This window comes from Myiozetetes cayanensis, unplaced genomic scaffold, assembly GCF_022539395.1.
Source record: "Myiozetetes cayanensis isolate MyiCay16 unplaced genomic scaffold, myiCay2020 scf9, whole genome shotgun sequence".
Classification (NCBI taxonomy): domain Eukaryota; kingdom Metazoa; phylum Chordata; class Aves; order Passeriformes; family Tyrannidae; genus Myiozetetes; species Myiozetetes cayanensis.
Window position 1 is genome coordinate 17831624 of NW_026088185.1, and position 18087 is coordinate 17849710.

Consider the following 18087-nt stretch of genomic DNA (forward strand, 5'->3'; position numbering starts at 1 on the left):
CTAACCAGCAATGCCTGGGCATGTTGTACCTGTTTGTTGTTGTCCACAGAGGTTGCTGAGGGGAGACAGGGTTTTCTCATATCCTGATGCAGTAACAAGCATTCCAAGATGTAGTAACGTTAAAACCTGTCTCAAGTGACCACAGCAAGAACAACAAAAATAGACCCTATACAGGGTGGAGCGAATCTGCACACAAACAGCTTAGAGCTACCTTGGATGGTCTCTTGTAATTTTGTGCTGTTTTCATTTGCTCTAGATGAGGAGAGAAAAAAAAAAAAGTTTTACAAATATGTCAGTTTCCTTCCTTTGCTCTTCCTCCAAAACAAACATGCTGTGAGTTATCTATAACTAACACGTACTTCAGGAATTCCTCTTTTTTACAATCCCTGTATAAAGGGGGACCAAGATTAGGCATGATGACCAATTAAATGTGAGCACCCTGTTATGCATAATAACGTAGTGTTTCTAAGAAATGCAATGGCCAGATCAAAGGCGTTCCTCTTTTTTTGTAACAAACACTCTGCTATTGCTGAGTTTTCAAGCTCTCTGCTTATTAATGGTGTGTTGATACCCAGCCAAAGGGCTACAAGGTGTTTTCCTGCTGTGTCTACATATTAGAGCAAGCCTTACTGCCAGCAATACTTTCCTCCTCCATACAACCATGTCGCTAATTACAAAGAAAAAAATAATTTCTTGAAAATAGAAGAGGTGGAATGGAAAAGCTAGAGCTTGGCAAGACATTTTAGACTTTCCCTAGAAGGCACAACGCTTTACATTTCTGAACTTCTATCATTTATATCAACAATACACTACGCAAAGAAATACACAATTTGTGGATACTCAGCTGTGCAGTTTTAATGCAGCACATCAAATGGTCCTGAAAAGACAAAATATGTAAACATGCCCTTCCCACTTCCTTTCAAAAAACTGCTCTATTTTATAATTTATGTAATTCCAGATGAAAAAATAATACTGGCAAAACCAGTTTGGATTGGTTCACTGTAGAAGTTCTAAAGATACAGCATTGTTTCAATTCATAACCATAAACTAGTTTTAAGTATTAGTAGCCTAAATCAACCTTCTGTGTGGTTTCTCCTGAACACAATACTCATATAATTTCTAGAACTGCATGTTCTCCAAATTAATTACATTTATTGAACTGATGCATCTCAACAACTACAACAAACAGTTGAATTTTTGTGCAGCCAGGTTATCAGACTATTTTTCCCAGTATATCCTCTATGACTGTTCTTGGTTTCCTGTTAACAATTAGATTAGGAGTAGCAAACAGCAGCACAGGAGATAAAGGTGCTTATAGTGGTAAGTGAAACAAACTGCTCAGCACCATGTAAGCAAAATGTTTTGCTTTGAACAGTCTGAAAAACAGAGCATTAAAATAGTTACATTTACACACGTGGTATTCTGAATTATACAGAACTGACACTCATCGTATTTTTGTCATTTATAACTGGATGAAGAATGTCTCAATTTCTACTATCTTTTCAGAAAGGTTACCAAGATGCAGCTTTTTTACTAAGTGCTATATTTAAACTACTGTTCTAGATGAAGATGTTCCTATTTTCATATGACTTTTCCTTTTCTCTTTGATGTCTAAAACAAGTATAGATCATGTTCTTCCATTCTTTACTTGCATGCAAAGTAAAAACATTTTACCTCAGTAGACAAAGTATTTCACAGATAAAAATATGAGTAGAGAGAAAAAGTTCAGTTCAGACTGAACACTGTGAACACTGTGACCAGTGTATACAGCAGCTCTTTCAGTCTTTTACATCTAGAGAATGTTTTTCCACCCAAGCTGTCAGGTACATTCCTTAAGTAGTTTCAGAATGACTGGCCTGAACTGTTTGGAGAGTAAACATCTTTGTAAACATACTTGGAGGCACTTTATGAGCGTAGCTAGGCAGAGATCAGAGAAATGCTGGTGACAAATGGGAATTGAGTACCCATAGTTTGGATTGCTGTGGAAGGAATTAAAGACTCTCCTTCAAAATTACTTATAACTAAGGCATAATGTTGCAGTGATTTTGAACATGTGCCTGTATTCTAATTCACTTGTTACATACACCACTACGTAAGATTCCCCCCCACCCAAGAGTAGCCCAAGCTGAAACATGTCATAAGCACCTTTGCGGCCCCATTTTGTGGTTCACTTAGTCAGCCATTTATATCCCCAAATCTCTTACATCACCACAGTTGAAACCTGTAGCACTGACTGCATCCCAGAGCTGTCTATACCTTGCATGCTCCTTGAGCTGCAATACTGTCCTGCACGTAGAACCTTGCTTGTCTTGTAGCACTTTTCACCAGGGTAGAGAGATATAACCCAATACCAGATGGAAACTTTTGGGCAGTTCTAGCCAACTCTCCCTCGATGTCTGTATGTGTATTTCCAACCAATTTGCACCAAAGCAGCCAACTATTGCTTACAGGCAAGCAGAGGAGATTAAAAAGATAAGCAAGGTATTTCTTTGGTAGGTGTTGGCAGAGAGCAAAAGAGTAAGAGAGATGGTTTACAAGGAAAATATTCACAGGATCTCCCTGGAAATTCTCCTCAGGAATTCAGAAATCAAGATGAACCTTCATGGGACATAATTTAACTCCATCAAGAGCCAAAAAGGATCATGTTCAGGACACTTTCACTCTCCTAGCTCACACAGGTGTGACTGAAGAGTCTTTGGCCATCACCCAAAACACAAGTCCACCCAACCTTTATAGCACTTTCCTCTAAGAGCTGCACTGGGTACTGGACACAGAGGACTTAGCCCTGTGACAGTCTGCAAAGCACAAGATCAGAAACTTTAGTCACTTGAGGAATCTGGTCTCTAGGTCACTATCTGGCTTATTGTATCAGCCCAACACAGCTGAGATCCTCAGCTCTTCTTGCAGCAACTTGGTGGAAACAGCTGCTTGGTCATTTCCACACTTGTGACTCCTGTCCCCCCATGAGGTCCCAGATCAGCTGCAGCTGTGAGGCCAACCAGCTGGCTGTTTGGCTTCCATGGAGGAGATAAAGCTCAGTCAGATTGCACAAAGGTTTCCAATGACTGACAAGAACCATGCAAAGAAATCCAACTTTTTTTTTTTTTTTAATAGATTTAAATTTTTCTGTAGTCACTGTCTTTAAAGGTTTTACCATTTTGGTATGTGCCAACCAAACCATGTCTGCCACTGATTCAACAGGACCTGTGGTCAAGACGTGTTTCAACATGGCTTTCCAAGTCCTGCAGACAAAGTCAGCAAGGGCTGCTTCTCTGGTTAAGGTCTAAAGCAGCCTCAGAAAGATGCTTCCTCTACTTTCTTTACTCCTTCTTTGCTAATAGAAGTCTTTCCTTTCTTTTTTTTTTAATAAAAATAAATTAACAAATTTATTCCCTTTTCTCTTTAGATTAACACCTTAATTTCTGGAAAACAAATGGGACAAGGCAGAACTGAACACCACAGCCATCTTTTTCTAAGCTTTTTTGGATCACCACCATTTAAAACTATTCGTTTTCTGGACAATATATAGTTTTAATTAATCATAGTCTTTTAAATCAATCCATAATAAGTAAATCCAATCTTTTGTTATATTAAATCTCACTTGCTAACATGCTCACTAATAATGATGAATACGTTAACAATGCAAAGGCTGTAAAAAAAATCCTAAGTATAGTCTGTAAAAGCCCAGTCCACTCAGAATTTGAGCTATTGTCTGAATGAAAATCAGGTTGTTCTCTCTCCCTGATTTTCCTGGATGTGAACAGCAGTTATGTGGAGGTTGAGGACACACTGTAGTTCTCATAAGCTCCCTTCTGAACAATGCAATTTTTACTTTCTGAGATTCTTTTACCGTCATGCTAATCTACCTGTAATGCCATTTGATGTGCAAAACCTATCAGATATTTTAACTTTCTCATTTAGTCAAACAAATTAAGAAATTAAAATCAACAAATTAAGACAATCTGTTACCCAAGAATTTTTTAAATACCACTTCCTTATCCAAACACTAACCATTTACATCCACCAAAGGAAAAAGACTGAGGACTGTCTACATATGCAGTATTTTCCAATTAACTGCTTCTGTTTAATTATTAAAAGACTACATTAAGCTCAACAGGAAGAATTTTTTTTTATTATTTTAGAATAAGAATGCTCTCATGTGAGTTAATCAGGAACAATTTCATGTTTAAACAAGCACTACAGAAATTTAGTTCCTTTGCAGTTCCAGTTTTATTCAATGAAAAGATTCATTGCATGATGCTGCCATGACCAGGCAGGCTTAGTGAGTGAATTGCAAATCTAATCAGTTTGGCAAAGGGTTTTATGGAAGCTGCTGTGCTGGCTTTGCTGACTTCAAGTGATTTTTTTTCTTTTGTCCACTTGTTGCAAACAACTAAAATCTAGGTCAAGGAAGGAAAGGTCATTCATTAATTATGGAAGTGCAAATTTTTATACAGCATTGGAAAGGTTTCAAAAACAGTTTTGAATTTTGTATTTAACATGTATTCAGTTTTCTCACTATTTTCCCCCATCTTTCTATACATCTAAATTTCAAGCATCTTCCTAGGAAAAGGCAAAATAATTTGTGCCTTGTAGGCAATCAAAATTTAGGGCATTGAGTTTAAACAAATATTCAAACAACATTATTAACAGGTAAAATATTTATGGCACAATACATTTCCATATTTCTGTACACTGTAACTACTCTAATGTTTATTTTCAGACCATCACTGGCTTGCTCATCCTCTCCAACTTAATTCTGTCAGGGGAAATTTTTGTTCTAGAGGTTCTAAAAGTCAGGGTTTGAACTTTTAGTAATCACATTTCACAGAATCACAGAACATGACAAGTTGGAAGGGACCCGCAAAGATCATGAAGTCCAACTCCTGGCCCTGCACAGGACCATCCCCAAGAGCCACACCATGTGCGTGAGAGCATCATCATTGATCTCTGCCAGGCTTGGTGCTGTGAACTGGGGAACTGCCCTGGGGAACCTGTTCCAGCACCCAACCACCTTCAGGGTGAAGAACCTTTTTAAGCCCAGTCTTACTTTCTGTGATGAGGAACTATTCTAAAATGCACATTTTTTCCTCAACTGCAATTAACAGTCCCTGTGTGGGTGTGCTGGGAGTGCTCTGCCTTGTTTATTTATGTCTCTCACACCAGCAATCTCAAAGACAACACCCCAAACCTATCCCAGCTCGTTCCACACATCTGGGAACACAAAAAAAGTGAAGAAGGTAACATGAGACAGTCAGGGAGAAGTGTTCTCAGTTTTCACTAGGGCTAGTTCACTAGTTTTTCTATCACCTCCTGCATGGCACACATATATTGCTTTCTTCGCTTGTGGGTGTGTGTTTTTAGGACATACCAGACAAATAGTATGTTTTTTAGCATACAAGCTAGAAAGTAAACTTCTGTGACTTTCTGACCACATTGAGTGCATGCATCAGTTCCTATTACTCAACTCCTAAAGTCAAATCATCATCTCCAAGGATCAAGGTTCACTTTTAAGCAATTGAGCAATCTAACTGGCAGGTAGATCAAGGCATGATAACTTGCTTCTTGAGTGCAAATAAAGGTACACTGACCCATTTTACTGTGGAACTGTTCTTAACATTAATAAAATAAAATGCAGATATTCTGCAGTACTGATGTGTTTTCCATACAGAACATAAAAGACTATCTCAAAGCATTTTCATTCTTCCCCCATGAGGTATAACAGTTTTATAATCTCCATTTCCAAGTGGAGTTATAAAATGGTCTACTTAAGGGCAAGAGAGTGCCCAGACAGAAGCTGCAGCAGAACCCACAGACAGATCTGGTTTCTGAATTCTCCTTCCTCCTCTGCCTTGTTATAAAAAGCCCATCTAAACCTGAAAACTCTCAAAAGTCACTTCTGCACTTCTCTCAAAGTCACTTCTGCACTTCATCATGCTGCTGAGCTAGGATACAGGCATATATGCACATCTGACTGACAGTTCCCATGATTAACACACTGTTTAGTAAAAAGCATACTACATCATAGGTGAGCACTAATGTCCCCCATCACGCTTTTTGGCTCTCCAGCTCTGGGAATTTTTGCAGTACAGCTGTACTTATCAGAGAATAAGTGTTCAGTGTCAAAATATTCCTTCTGTTTCACTTCACCACTTCATTTTCACTTAAGATTTAGGGACTTCAGGAGTTTTCTCTGTTCCATTCCAACTTTCAACATGCCAGTTTTAAAGCCCTTTGCTGTCACCCCAGAGGCTGACTGACCATTACTGGGAGAAGGGACTGATTTGTCTGTATTTGTGGAAATACGAGCTATCACATCCACCAGGCGTGCAGGCAGCTAGAAAAGAAATCTGAGCAAATGAGCGTTCTGCGGACAATAAACAACAATCAACAGATGTTTCAAGCACTTGCTGACCAGCTGCACATGGCAGGGCAACCAGCATGCAGTGGGATCAGGTCATGAACAAGGCTGTGCCTGTCAGCAGTGACTGCAAGCTTTCAGATCCTGTGTTCTGCTGCATGCCAAATTTATTTCAGCCTTGGGATGCCAAAATGACAGCTGCTTTGAGAGGGAAGAATCAGGGTATCAATCTTATGAGGGAAGTTTGCATCACTCAGCAATCTGTTTGGTGTCAGAAAAGGAAGCTGTTACACAAGGTGGTCAAGCTGCAGACATGTGTAACCATTAACCATAGTTTGCATGCAGAAGCACAAGGATGGATCAGGCATGGGAATTAATATCTAAAAGTCAATTAAGAAGGCTTCCATAGACGTGTAGGTAACAGGCTGGCCCTATCTAGAAACCAAAACATTGTGGTGAAGTCATGAAGGAACATAAAGATGCTCCATTGTAGATAGTAAAATTTGAACTACATTTGAAATAACAGTCTTATCACATTCTGTAGTCAATATCAAATCACCACATTGCTTCACGACAGCTCTACTTCTCAATAAATTTGTTATACATGCTTAGTATTGCTGGGTGCATGACCTTATGCCAACTTTGTGTTCATGGTAATAAAAGATATATTTTGTGATTTACTTCAGTTTGAACAGTGGTTTTTGCTGAAGTTTATGATGGGGATTGCTACATAGTTTCAGTGTATTTACTCTGTTATTTTGTAATTTTTGCTGCATCTACATAATCATCGGGTGATCTGCTACTTTCAGCTACAGTGTCCTGCTCCCTATCTACAGGTAGGCTGTTGCTTTTTGAGATTTAAGGGAGAAATGAAAAGCAGCATACCACTGTCCACTGAGAGGGTTATTTTAATACACACTTAATTTGTAAAGTACCTGAATTCTTTCATCTTTTGTGGATAACATCACGCAATGTATTGAAATAACTTGGTAGCTAAAAACAGTCCGACCATGGCTATATATATATATATATATTTACATATCTTTATAGATGCTGTGGTAAGCCTGCATTCCAGTCCTTCAAGCTAGGTCATGAAGGTATGTTAAGTATCTCCCCCCTACAAAAGACCTACCCTTTGTGAATCCCTCAAAAGTTTTGCCTTGCTTTGCTGGCCAAAGGTGCTTTTTCCTAAGGGCCATGGGACACACTGTCAGCTGAATGTTGCTGGTGTGCCCCAGACAGTATGGGGCTGAGTTCTGCCGAGAAACAGCAGCTCTGACAAGGTCACCATACCTCTTGCCACATTTCCTGACATTTTTCTTTATCCAACACTTCCTCATCCTTTCTGGAACATCTGAATAATCTTTATTCCTGAAGATTGTGTACATCTTGGCCTTGCATAGACCCGCACTGCAATTCTCATAACAGGGCAAAAGGAGTATTTTCAAGCACTGTAAAAGCTAGGAGTCCAAACATTGTGACTCAGACCTCCAGAGCTCCAAAATGTAACCAGACTTGGCATTCCATAGTTTCTGGTGAGCCGTTTGCAATATCATCATAATAATAGCATTTGTAATATAACAGCATTGAGGTAATGGAGCAGAAACACCTGAAGACTGGAAGCACTATTTTGTCAGAAGAGCATAAACTAAGAGTTTTATCAGCAGGACCTAAAACTGAATGTGAATACATTCAACAGAAATAAACACTTCTAGTAAGACTCTGTTGTACAACAAATAACATCTTTTGAAAAGGCATTTGATTTCTTCCTGATCATTTGTAAGAGCAATAGAAGAATGTTTTTGCAATGACACTTTGCTGGGGGAAGGGGAACTGAAAAAAAGCCCAAAACCTTAATGTAACACATAACCTCCCAGACAAAATACTTTCAGATAACCACTTCTGTAAATTTTTACTTTAAAGGCATCTCTAATCAGGGAAAAAAATAAAAATATCTAAGTATCAAGCTCCTGTATTATTCTGGCGTGACAAAACACAAGATTTTCAGTTCTCAGTACAAGGAATGTTTTAGTCTCATTAGCATGATGTTAATACCTAGCCAGACCTTTCTTTTTTCACTATTACTAGTGAGTCAACAAGCAGCTTTTAGTATCTTGTGAGACAAGTTCCAACAAAGCTGCAGTTTGATTTTTTTCTGTGATTAGTAAATCAAGACTAGAACATATGCCCACACACATCCTCCACAGTCAATTCACAAGAGAGGGAAGATGTTGGCAATCTCTGTTACACCATTCCTTGTTTTTATCCCAAAGATCAAAATCCACGAGAAAGAGAGGGCATGGCCTGTGAGGACACTAACAAAAGGTTTCTTGATTAAGCCCAAGAAGTGAGAGACTGCATTACCTTTACCACAAATCATCCTCTGCCAGGATTTTCCCAGTACGAAGGCATTCAAGAGGTAGCCACAGCTCGGAAGGTCTCGTTGAAGTCTCAAATCTCTAAGCAACACACCTTCATTGGCAACACAGTTCCAGAAGTACAACAATAGGAGGCATTGCGATATTTTAGGCACTCTCAGGTGAAGTCTTGGCTCTCTCCAAATCTCGAAAATCTGTGAAGTTCAAAGTTAGAGCTGTGATTTGTTGAGGGGACAGGGCAAATAGTCACTTTTCTTAAGAGACCAGTATTGAGAAAAGCCTCAATAGGACCCAATTAGAATTTTGGCCACTGCAACATTGCTCCTTCCCCAGCAATTACAAATATAAAATTACAATTTTTATTTTTTTAAATAACAGGCTTATTGACTCAGAAAAAAGGTTGGATAGGTCAATATGCTTTCTAAGAGCTGTCAATAGTAACCACCTTAGAGTGTGTAACAGAGAGCGCCTTCTCCTGTTGTTTCCTGCCAGTGCTCTGCAGATTACAGACTTTGTTTGGCCATGTGTTCATTCAAACCACTGTATTTATTGACAGTTTCTACTTTATATAACTTAATTTATATTACTGACCTCTACAGCACAGTGGAAACCAGATATGTAATTCAATTGTTCACTCTGGGAAAAGGGACTTTCTGCTTCAAACTCCCCTGCCCAATAACTTCACTGTTACATGTTTATAAGTGAATGAACATTTCATAGTCATCTTATTCATGTATAAATTTCTGTCATACCCCACTTCAATCATCTGTTTTTACACAGAAGGCTCATTGTCCAATTCATATCTCTAATAGATATCATTATGTGTTTCTAAACACTTTGGCCATTCTTTGTACTTTTATCATATGCCTTTGAGACAGAATTGTCAGAATACCACACAACATTCAAGATGTAGCAAAGACAGGGACTTATAACAGTAGCATAATTGGACACTCTGTGTCATATGGTATTCCATTAGTAATTCCTAATTTTCTAATTCTCTTTTTGACTGCTAGCAACCATTGAACTGATGGTGAACTTACCACAGGAAGACCTAGATCCTGAATGGAAGAACTTAATTCATAATCCGTTTTTTAATTCAAGCAAATTGCTTTGTATAGTATGAACCTTAGTCTGTTATTTTATTTCTCCGTCATTTATATATGAAAACTTTTCTTTAGAACCAGCTTTAGTTTTAACTCACAACAAATTTTATAGAGGCAGCAAACACTTGTCCACTAATACTCATATCCCTTCCTAGGTTTTTAAACCTGGCAAACAGCATACACCCCTCTGGGATCGGTCTCTAAGAGAAACATGGATTCCTCCCCTTCTCTTCAGCCATCTCGTAATCTACAAAAGGATCTTCTCTTTACTGCATACCAGTTTCAGTTCTCGAGGGCTTCAAAGCAACTTGAAAAATCCAAGGAGGTTGTGACAACTGACTCATCTTTTTATCTACAGGCTCATTGAAAGAATTCCAAGAGGCGTGATGTCCCTTTGCAAACTCCGTATTTTCCATGTATTTGCTAATACCATTCTCATTACAATTCCTATTATGTTCCTGGCTGAGAATTCAACTTAGTGTCTGTAAATCTCCCAAGCACCCTATTTCAAACTTTCTCAAATGTACTCCGCTTTATTCCTCTGGTACCATGATAAATGACAGTTAAAACTCCATTTGGAGGAGTTCAGAAATTTCATACATGCACTCATTCAATTCTCAAGAACAGCAGTAAATCCATATAAAACTAACAGTTAAGAAAATACTGAATCGATTGATGATGTACTGAGCAAATAGGATGAACACACACACACAGAATCTTTATTTCCAGGCTCATAATTATGCACTTATGTGCTGTTAGAACATGTGTAATTGCCAAACTAGAGGCTAAAAAAGGCTGGCTGCCATCTCTTCCTTATCCCCAGTCTTACCAAGTTGTGATCTCAGGAACTGAAGAAGCATCATGAACCCAGAAATCATGTCTGCCCTCCAAAAGGTTACAAATATCTCCTTCTCTTCAGCCCTCAGATTAACAGGAGGCTGTAAGCCTGCCTAGTATAAATAATGCCAAATGTATCTCCTCTTTTGAAGCAGGCTGCTGGGAGCAACTGGCTCATTGTTACAATTCAACTGGCAGCATGAAAACCCTCTTAGATAGCAAGACTCCATTAAAATCTCTAATCTCCTTGGGCCCATGTTCATCTTCCAACAATATCATCAGTAAAAAGGAGTCATTTTCCAAGCAACACCAATTTTCTGAATTCTTCATGGTTTTTCATAGCTCAGCTCTACTGTCTTCTCATTTCTTATTTCATGATGAGAACTTGGACTACCCCTGTGTATTTAGTTGGGTTTTTTTTTTCTTATTCACACAGCAACTCAGAACAAAAGCAATTCTAAAATATTTTATGAGAAGAGGTGTCTCTTTCATGTTAAAGAAGCTGCATGACTACAGTAAGCCAACACCTAAATACTTGTGTGCCTTGTCTCCACATGCCTTAGTTAGAGACATAACCTTAGGTGTTATTTATATGAATGCACATTCATGACTATAAAATTCTTGGCAGTTCCACATTATCACACTTACAAACTTTGTAGATGATTGCAGTCTCCTGGCTGAGCAATAACCTTCCAATGAGTCAACTTCTGTCCCCACAGCAGTTGACAGCACGGTTCTCAGCACAGACAGTTATCTCCACATAAGCAGGTGGGGCTCTGTGGTTTTTCTAAGACTAGGCAGGTATTTCCCTTGCATCAAAAACGATGGCATTTAACCATCGAAGTTCCACTGTGCCATTATCTGGTAGTCCACACACTTCTCATTCTAATCCATGCTATCCAACATAACATTTCCTCTAATCCATAACATTCAGAAATCACATCCAACAAAATGAATTTGTACTTTAGGCAGCACAGCTCCACTTACTTGCAGCTTACTGCTTTTCCATACACTGCACATTTGACCCTTTTAAACTTCATAACATTCAATAATACATTATGCAAAATGAAAGTTCATTATTCAAAGGGATAAAAAAATATATATAAAGGCTTCATTTTAAAATCTGTAGCTAAGAGAGTCATTTTTAACTGTAGGAAACCTGAAGATTTTTTCACAAATTACTAGTGGAAATAAAAGTGGATCTAAACAGAGAAGATCCTTGTATGTTTCTAAAGGATAACAAGAAAGATTAGTTAGGACAGAGGCAACAGAAAGTACTACTTTAAAAAGCCCTTTTTTCACTAGTTGCTGCAAGTAATTTATTTTCTTGAAAACTGCAGTTCTAGAACTCCTAAAGAAATAAGATCTCTTTTTTTAAAGGGAAAATACAGCCACCCTGTTTTTCTAAAACCTGTTTCAATATTTCATTTGTCAAAATCAGAAAGAATTTGGAAAGCATGAAATGCTGGCAGTGACAGCACTATGGTTATAGGGTTTTGAGTCATCAGCTAGGCTTCCCTCTTATTGCTATTCCCCCTTCCTTTCCTTTTTCTCTTTATAAAGCAGAAACTGTCATGATTGTTGTTAGAAAACTTAGTATCTTAAGTACTTTACTTTTTCTACTCTTTCATGTTATTTAGCTTGAATATGAGGGAACAGTTGGGAAGACAAATAAACCATTTAGTGATATTTAAGCCTTGCTGTTGAAAATGCACACATGATGACTTTATTACATTAGTACCTCCAATATTTGTAAAGGAAGCAATCACTGGAATATAATTAGACATATATGAATAAATAGATGGAAAAACTGAGTGCCTAGTAATCTTCTAAATATAGAAATTTACTCACTTTCTAATTTAAAACAAATATATTCAAAATGAAATCTGCAGAGCTCTCAAACAAGGCCTGTGGATTCCTGATAATGCCTGGCTTCTGGACAACATAGTCCAAAACGCCCTTTTCAGAGAAATAATTTGACATGCTGAATGATGCAATCGCGACCTCAGCTCCTGCCAGTGTCCATCATGTCTCTTGAGTGGTACACACATTAACACAGAAAATATTCAGCTGCACATCCCTTCCCTCCCCCTGCTCTTTCCCAGAACACAAGAATCTGGTGGGAAACTATGCAAAGCAGGTGCTCAGTGTCACCACATGTGGACACATCAGCCAGCACAACACTACCACTCAAAGTTGTCACCTTTTGTGGTTCTTGTGAAACTGCCGCTCTGCAACTGTGGGACGCAGCCTCTGGCCAGGGTAGTGAGCAGGAAACCAGAAATTAGGACTTTAAAGCATTTTTGGTTGAGACTTTGGTTGATGCCACTATCTTTCTTTTGTCCACCCACATAGATACATTTATCTTTATTTCCTTCAAATCCATCGTTACTCTTAAAAGACGAGTGAGGCTCAGAATGACCTCCTTTAACAGAGCAGAGCGCTGGCCCTTTGATATTTGAACTACACAAGCTCCTTTTCAGAGTAGAAGAGTGCATGAACCATATATGCTTATCACCTAAGCATGAAAGGGGCCCTGGTTCTCCACTGCCCAGTTGCCACTGCAAATACTTATGTCTCTGAAAATGCAGTATGAAGTTATATTATAATGACTGTCATTCCAAACAGGCATTACAATGAAACCCCTTCAAATGTTAGCCTGTTAGTTGATGGTCCATTATTTTAGGATTAAAACAGCTCCCTATACTTGTCCCCTTCTCAAAGGGGATCACCAGTCTTGCTTTCCCTCTCTTTTACTATTGTAATTACTGGGGGGGTTCACTTCTTTCACGAGTTTAATTGAAGATTTCCTCCTTGTCTGTGCCTCTCTAGGGTGAAGGCAGGCCCAGGATCCTCCTGCAGACACCTCTTGCCACCAAGTGAGCTGAATCCAGGATAAGAGCAGGACCGACTCCGCATTGCTGCAGGTACAGAAGTCCCCTGGATAACTGTTCTCCTCAGGCAGCATAAAATTTCGCTCAGACCTCATCCCAGCGTCAGCACATACCCACAGTATGTTGCTGGCCTTCTCTACCCTGTGCCTTTGGATCAGGGTGCCCAATGCATCTTTCCTCCCAGGTGAGACAATGCACCTGAAAAAAAAGCCTCCAGTACCAGCACAAGACTTTTGGGGCTCACAGCACCATCGCTGTTCTCCACGTGCCCCAAGCACTGGAAGGCAGGAGGAGAGCAGTGGGACAGGAACCGGTTCGAATGCTGACTTCATGGTCTGCAAACATAGGGATGGGAGCAGAGGATAAGGGAAAAGGAGAGCAGTACAGACAAGACCGAGCAGCCTTGATGCCTGAAAAATGAAAGCCAAGTAAGAGTTGCTATTTCTCAATTCCCTTCCTCATTGTTAGGTGTTCCACTTGTGGCTAAGAGGTCATAGCAGCCTCTTCTGAGCACAGGAACTGCTCCCCTTCTAGCTTTCCCCAGCTACACCAGCTGGGGAGGGGGAACCTGCTGGCTCCTGGAGACAAATTTGGTTCTCCAGCTGGGACCTCACAGTTGCCACACTGACAGCTGGTAAAAGCACGCAGGCAATCCCTGCCGACCCTGGGCTGCACTGTCAGATGTGCTGCACAGCACCAGCCAGCTATTAATAAACACAGGAGCAAACCCAAATGCCTCTGCTTTGACTTCTTTAAAAGGCCAAACTCAACCTTCCAATTGGTCTATTTCTGGCCATCTATCCGACCCCCCATTCCAGCACAGGAGATCCACCATCCAGGCATACAATTCCTGCTGACTTAGCATGGTCCACATTACAACCACAGCAAAACATGGAATTGGGCAGTATAACAATTTAACAAAGCAAATTTTTTTGCTATTCAAGCCATCCTGTAACACATGAAGGGAATTGCACTTGCACAGCAGTACCTTACCCACTAATTCCTTAGGATTTTGCATCTCTGTCTGTCCTCCAGTCCTATTCAATAAATACAACTACATATTTGATATTCTGACTCCCTTTTCTGCACTGGAGAAGCACCTGACTTACAAAGTACACAACAAAAGACCTCCTCCCTAAGTTTGCCCAGACCATCTCTGAGGTCAGGAAAGGTTTGCATGGATATAGCAGTCTGTCTGGCTGTGAGAACACACATGTAACCAAAACCATCATACTACATATGCACTAAACACGCAGCTAAGGCGAGGGTCCTTGTAAAGCAACAGACAAACAACCAAACCCCTCAACATAATAAGGATTTAGAAGAAAAGACTATTGTTTCTAAAACAGAACAACAACATTCTAAAAACTGATGACATTTCTCTGTTTTCTTCAGCATAAGTGGAGTTTCAAGTCTCCTCATGAAACTCTGCAGTAAACATTCTTTATAATTTTGCCACTTTATTAGCTATTTTGGGGACTGAATTACATGCACTATTCCATATATAATGTCCTTGGTAGCAGATATGAATTTTATAAAACTCCAGTACTCTCCATTGCCACATGCAGGTAAACTCTTCCAAATGAAATATAACTGTATTACTGGGGTGTGGAAGAATCATCATTCTGTCTGATGCAAGAGAAACTCTTAAAAAGCTTTACAGGGAAAATAATCAGTCTTTGTAACTGCTCTCCTCTTTAGAGGTTTGGAGTTGGCTTGTTTCCTTTCGAGTGCCAAAAAACTCAAGAGGGGAAGCAGTTGTTTCCTGCATACCAAAATGCTTTCTCATTTACCAAAAAAAAAATGCCTGAAATAGTTGATAAGATTTGTTTTCCCTCCTTCCAAATAAATGTGTAAATACGTAAAAAAAAGTTGGTCTTTCTCCATCTTCTCCATCCTTTGACGCTGACCAATTTACTTTCAGCAGCCAGTGCTCCCCTGGACAGCAGAAGAGGTCATGTCTTCAATTTCCAATTCCCACTCCAGCTGTGAAGTCTCTCCTTCCTCTCCCACTGCATCTAGCAGGGTATGTTTATGGGTGCTTCAGGAAAGCTGAATAGCCTTTTTTAAGGAGTGGTTTGGGCCACAAGGACAAAAATGCCACTGGCAGGAAACTGGCAGTGCAGGGACTGTGTCACAGGATCTCCAACATGGTATCAAGGGGTGACACAATGAGGACATTCAAGAAATCGGTCACTGAAGTGGGCCAGTTAATCTCTTCTCAGAAATAGTGGATGTCCCAGAGTATTGCATTAACAAGTATGACTGGGTTCTGTAGAGATCCAGAGTGTGATGGAAGATGTCAGTAGAAGTTTTTCTTAACTCCCAAGAGTACCTTCTACACAACCTGTCCTCACAGAGGTGCAAGAGGCTGCCTCTCCCCATGGCAGCCCCACACTTTACCACATCCTTTTTGGCCTCACTTCTGGTTTTCAGTGTTGATAGGCATGTTTACCCATTTACACACCTTTGCTAGCACCATGGGACAAAGCAGACACAGCTCTTGAAGCTTCAGGGAAAACCCTGAAGAAAATGCAGCAAAAATGGAATAACCAGGAATCTGCTGATGTCATGACACAACATGAAGCCCCAAAAAACATTCTTCCACAGATCTGAGACAACACATGAAGTATTCTGGTTTTTATTCCTCTACTCTTCCTCTGTAGTCTCACTGTATGCAATGCTTAGCCAGCTGCACCCAGCCCTCACCCTAAATAAAATAAAATAACAGCCACAATATCTGACCAGGAGGCAGCCACCTGACCATGCAAAGTTCTTGGCAGATTTTAGATTCTAGTTTGCAGCTTTATGAGGAATTGTAATACTTCTATAAACTGAGATTTTCCAACAGCTACCGGGAATTGCTGGCTGGCGCCTTGGGACAAGGACAAAGGCAGCAGCACTTCTTGCAGTGGCCACAGACAGCACCATTACTGAGCCTCGGGTGACTTCAGCACGCTAATGCTGATAATGAGCTTGTGGCAGTGCAGATGATCACACATGGATGAGCATTCAATTACTCACCCCGTGGTTAACACACAGTGGAAGCAAAGACTACAGCCACACAGGCCTTCACAACTTTCATTTCACAAAGTGCCATTAACTCTCCATCAAATAATGACAGCTTTATCCCAAGGGCTGGGGCTGAGCAAGGGGTGGCCCTGCTTATTTTGCAGAGTCCACAGAAAACCAGCTCAGGCTCTCACCCACTGATATGGGGACAATGACACCTGGCCCAGGCAGGACTGAAGTGGTGACTTCAAGACAAAAATATTCCTACTTCATTCCCTGCCCCCAATACCCTCCCAGCCTTACAGAGCAGACATAGTTACTGTAGCTCAGCAGCCTCAGAAATAAATTCTTCTCCCCTGAAATATATTTTTGATTTCTTCAGATCTAGTTGGAGGGATTTAAATTTTTATCACACAGATGGGAAACATCAAGGGTAGTTGATATGGGAAATTCTTTGTGTTGGAAAAAAATTATTTCTAATACTCTTGCCACAACCTGTGAAGCTGTATTTAAAACTCAGTTCAATGAGACTCATGTTTAAACACAACATACCATCAGCAACAGCTCTGCTTCCTTGAAAAGACAGGTCCTCAGAAGAAATGGTATTCTTCAGGGACCTTTATGTGCCTTAAATAAGCAGATAAGTTCTTTGGGACTGAAACAGGGAAAGAGCTTAATGACCACTGACAACAAGGTAACCTTAAAATCAAAGGTATATGCCTGAACAATCAGGCACCTTGTAAAATGTACTTTTTATCTATCTGCATATTTAAGCACTTGTATATACTGAAGATATATTAATCTCTACAGTGTTTCTGTACTATACTTGTTGACTCTATTCTTAAATAAATACTTACTGCAACAAAATCCCAAATGTGAAGATTGTGCCCTCACCAAAATGATGATTAATAGTAGAAGTTCAAATATTACTATCTAATAAATCAGATTATTATTTTAAAAAACAGCAGTAAAAGAATATTTTCACTGCTTTAAGAGTAGATTATTTAATTTACTAAAACATGGCTTTCTAAAAGCAAAATTATATTAAAAAAACTCAAACCCATAATAAATCAAACAAAACAAACAAAAAACCCAGTTCACAGATATTTCTCTTAGGTCAATTCTTTTAGAGTTGGTGCAAGCCATCCTTCAAAATTCTCTAAACTTTGCCATAAAAACTATTTGGAGAGCTAGCAGAAGTGTGACACTAGCAATTCACTTAACTTCTGGGCACAGCTTTTGCTCCCAAACTGTGCACTAAATAGAAAGTGTTAACAGTTTCCATTTGGTAACTGTAGGTAGGCTGCCCTTGTCCTGTAGAAATTGAACTCAGACACAACCTGAACTGTGATATTTGGAACCAAATTATGTCATTCAGAGTTGCTGCTATCTTGTGAGCAGGAAAATGCAAGTGCTTACATCAATCACTGCATAACTATTTCAGCGCAGTATTTAAAAGGGGCAAAGTGGTAGACAATAAAACAAAATTAGCATTTCCAGCT

The 18087-nt window shown here is 39.5% G+C and overlaps 1 protein-coding gene across 1 annotated transcript in view; it reads right to left on the reverse strand.

The window, feature by feature from the left end:
- ITGA6 (integrin subunit alpha 6) overlaps positions 1-18087 on the reverse strand; it is a 72076-nt gene that overhangs the window by 47452 nt on the left and 6537 nt on the right. Inside the window, exon 2 of the mRNA XM_050340180.1 lies at positions 8726-8933. The gene's annotated coding sequence lies outside the window, so the exon portion shown is untranslated. The remainder of the gene's footprint in view (positions 1-8725; positions 8934-18087) is intronic.